Source organism: Pongo abelii, chromosome Y (genome assembly GCF_028885655.2).
Source record: "Pongo abelii isolate AG06213 chromosome Y, NHGRI_mPonAbe1-v2.0_pri, whole genome shotgun sequence".
Lineage (NCBI taxonomy): Eukaryota > Metazoa > Chordata > Mammalia > Primates > Hominidae > Pongo > Pongo abelii.
In genome coordinates, this window is record NC_072009.2 from 48,700,029 (window position 1) to 48,705,052 (window position 5,024).

The window sequence follows — 5,024 nt, forward strand, 5'->3', positions numbered from 1 at the left end:
TCTGTATACATAAATAAAATATAGGAACACTGACCTACTTTGATTTGTATATTAACGTGAATTTATATACTGGGTGACAAAGTGGGACCCTGCCTCAAAACATATATATATATACATATATATATGTTAGGGAGGGATAAATGTCTCAAAAGCTTTCACCTATCTGAGAGAAAGAAAAGGCCATTGTTCATACAAATTTAAATTTAGCATCTCAGTTCAAAAAAACTAGAATTCAGAAGATAGCTCCTAAGCTTTCTTATTTGTATGCAAGAATTTTAAAAATTCAAATGTGTGTATATGTGTCTGTTCATTCACAAACAAGAAGCTCACATTAGTGAACTGGTAGGATTAACCCAGAACTTATCAGAAAGTTCTAAATCTAGGACAAGAAAAGAAAGAGTTCAGTTTGCATACAGCTAGTAAGCTTGTGTTGATTTTCAATGATGGTCAAAGACAGCAGGTATAAAGGTAAAAAGAGTGTATTTCTCTTCAAGCAGTTTTCAATGTTCTTTTAGGAGAGATGTACAGTATTATAAAGAAACAAGTGGCCAATGTTTCTGAAACACATGGGTTACTTTATATGCAAAATAAACAAGGTATGTGAATATTCTTGCAGACATTGGAAATATTCTGCCTAACTGTATACAATCGACAAACTTTGATTTACATCAAAATTAGAGCAAAGCTAGGTTTGATTTACCTGGCACTATGCATGCCTGTTAAAGAAGAATAAACATAATCATAATAAAACTGAACAACCAGGATTGATGCAACCTAAAGGCTTATGGTACTACCTATGCATGTGCAGCACAGGATTTATATAGTGAGCAAGGACACCTCTATGTCCAATAAAGAAGAAAAAGGCCTATATTGATATAAATATAAGCTTTTATCAATTTACAGAGAAGTCAGGAGTGTTACACTAAAGACTCCATTATCTTTCCAAAATGAGCACAGAATGCTCTATTTTTTAGGAAGATATTGCAAAATTGAGCCAATTGTCATCAGGATTAGTGTAGAGCAAACAGAAAACCTAAGAACAAGAGAAGATATTTCCCAGCTGCACCAACAGAGCCTAAAATTCAGCATCTACAGGAAACTAACACATCAACAAGCAAAAAACAAATAACTATTAAAAGTACTGAAATTAATGAACAGACCTTTCTCTAAACAAGACATGCAAGTGGCTAGTAAATATATCATAAAATATTGATTAATTTATTCATGAATGCAAATGATTAATTTATTCATGAATGCAAATCAAAACCACAATGATATCCTATCTCACAATAGTTGGAATGCCTGTTATTTAAGAGTCAAAAAATTTTTAAAAAGACAGGTGCTAATGAAGCTGCAGAGAATAAAAAATATTTCTCCATTGGTGATGAGAATGCAGAAGAGTTCAGCCACTTAAAAAAGCAGGCTGAAGATTTCTCAAATAACTTAAAAAGAAGCTAACATTTCACACAGAAATTCTATCATTGGTATGTGTCCAGAAATGAAAAATACATCATCCCAACAAAAACATACATCCTTTCAAATCTTTAACGCAGCACTACACAAATTTGAAAAAACATGGAGTCAACCTAGGTGGAGTGGATAAAGAAAACTAGTATTCAGTTCATCAGTGGTAGATGAGATTAAAAAAAATGTTTCTATGCTCAAAGGAATACCATGCAGCAATAAAACAGAATGAAATGACATTTACAGCAACACGAATGCAGGCAGAGGCCATATTTATTACAGGAACAGAAAAAATACCACATGTTTTCATGTGTAAGCAGAAGATGAGAATTGAAATACATTCATATAAAAATGGAAGCAGCAGACACTAATGAAATGTAGAGAACAAAAAAAATGAAGTGAGCTAAAAAGCTACCTGTTGGATACCATGCCTACTAGCTGGTGATGAAATCCACACGGCATAACCCACTATCATGCAATAATTCCATGTAACAAACAAGGACATGTGATACTGGTATTCAAAAGAAAATAAAAATTTTTAGAAGGAACAAAAAAGATGAGTGTAGACATGCCCCATTTAAATGTAAATTTAAATAGGCTGGAAAATTTTTATGTGAAATGCACACCCATATTCAACCAAGAAAGAGACTGGTTTGACATAGTGAGCACATTGTTTCCATGGTCAAGGAAAGGAGATTGTGTTTGTGTGTGTGTGGTGTTACTTTTCTTTATATACATGTTCAAATATGTGTACATATATGCATTTATATATATATATATTCAAACAAGAAAAAAAGTGACGTCTCAAAAATTTATTTTTATCCAATGTTTGAAAGTCATCCCATATTAATACAGCCAAAAAACCCATCAATATGTATAAACATATTTACTCAAAAGGATTTCCTTACAAGCTAAACTTCTAAACAGTTTTAATGTAGTGGAATAAATATATTCATGGTCAAAGAGGGAGAATTTTGGAGTTTTCAAACCAGGCCGCAATGCATTCACACCCAGCAAAGAAAATTAGCACAGATCTTGCAGCTGAGAGTTTGCATTTTATACTCCAGAATAAAAAAGTACTAATGTGAATTGTCAGCTCATATCTATATTCAATAATATATGCATTCACATTGGCAGCAAAAACAATGTAATGATATGGGGAAAAAATAAGGTTTGTAAGTCTCTAGTTCCATTAAATTCTAGGTGAGAATGAGAACAAGATTGATCACATAAATTTTCTTACAATGGAAGAGAACATATTTTTATAAATCCTAGATGCTTGTATCTCACAAAAAAAGGGAAAGGTAAAGTTTATACATGCAAGTTTTAAGATACAAAAAATACATAGGTAATATACTGCCAACTAATTTCTATACATGTACAATATAGTTGGGCTGACAATAAGAATATGCATTAGTCTTCAGGAAAACTGCACAACATATGCACTCCTCACAAATAAGTTCACATTAAGTAGCATTTAAGATTTATACAACTTGAAATTGTATATATATACATAAAAAACAGAGAAGAATTTGTAAAGCCTAAAAGGTCACAAGTGTATTATAATAACACTACATATAAGATTAATTCAGTAACCAAATCTCCACCCACACTAAGGGACACATTGTGCAACATTTACACAGCTGGGCATTTCATAACTTTCTCTAATAATAATGGCTGTCAGGCTGTATTCTGTCAGAAAACTATATTCATAAAAAAAGATTGAGGAGCACAGATATTACAGAACTAGAAAATTTACACCCATAGTAAGAAAAGAACAGTATCAAGATTTATAAATTGATAAACCCATGTATAATTTCAACATGAAGTCAAAGGTTGAGGAGAGGCAAAGACAAGGAATGGGAAGCAGAAAACTTCAGCAATCAGCACCCACTCATAGAATGATCAATATGAACAAATATCCACACTTGAAAATATATGGTCATACATAAGACTGAAAACAGATGGGTGATAGCAGTAGTGGATGGTAACACAATAAGGAAAGACATTATTAAAAAGAATAGCAGTGGGAGTTTTATACTAGTCATGTCATCCTTCCAATAACCTGTTAGCAAAGTACAGAGAGAGAAAATGGCTGATTGGAGGACAGGAAAATGATAACCAATTTTTCTTCAACCCCAACATCGGCATACCACAGAGCACTGAGAAGGCTCTCAGGGACCATGCCTCCAGACTGGTACCTCTACTGAAAGATGCCAGACCTGCCCTGGCATAATAATGATGAAAAAACAAAAAAAAAACAGAAGCTAAAATATATTTTACAAATATTAAAATAAAAAAGAGCATCAATGCCAAATTTGATCTGGCACACATACATAAAAAATCATGCTGGGAAGTAAACGACAAGTCATTTCAAAATATAGGGTCTCAGGAGAAAACTGTAGTATAAAAGAAGAAAAAGAGAGCTTGCGGGATTTATGAAATGCATAAACACAATAATGTTACTCATCACAAGAATAACAAAACAAGAAAAAAATATAAAGGTAGAAATAACAGTTTTTAATTGATATCAGAGAGCTTTCCAAACTGGAATAAAAATGTAAATATTTAGGCATACAAAAGTCAGATTTTTTCAACCAGATTGATTTGTACAAAATGACACTAAAATATTTTGTAGTGAAGCTTTCAAAATTTTTAAAAAACAAAAAACACAACAGCCAGTCCTGAAAGCAGAAACACACACACACACACACACACACACATCACAAAAAATAAAATCACCTACATGACAGTCTTCAACAGCTAGCAGATTTGCCAGAAGAGACACTGCAATTAATGTGTGAGTGAGATAACATTTAAATATTAATAATAATATAAGAAAAAAATCCTGCCTAGAAGAGTAATGCACCCAGGAAAACTTTTTTCCAAAATAAAGGAAAGACGAAGTTTTCCAAATAAACAAAATCTGAGGAAGTTTATTGCCATAAGACCTATTGTATAAGCCATGATAAGAGACAACTTCACGCTGGAAGAGTAGAACACTAATTAGTACTTGAACATATAAGAAAGGATAAAGATCACTGGTAAAATTAGTAAAATAAAGAACATTTTGATACTGTAATGGAAGTCTGTTAATAACATGTATCTTGAATGTGAAGTTGAAGACATAGAATGACTGCAAATAATAATGGCTGCTTTAATTTCACAAGGAATAAAAATTACATAATTATACATTTTAAAATAAACCTGTATAACTGTGTATATATATTATATATTGTATGTATGCATATATAAAATATCAAATATATAAAATGTGGAATAAATATATATTATATAATATATAGATGTATACACATACATTTTATTTGCTTAATTATATTATATATTATGTATATCTTATATTTAATACATTCTATATTATGTATATGTTATATATGTTATATCTTATACAAGAAATATATACAATATTGTATATTATATGTTATATATTATATTCACACATATACACCATATACAATATATGTATAACTATTCATACCTATATATTTCTTTACTTTATTTATGTATTATGTATTATGTATTACATAGTATATAGTATA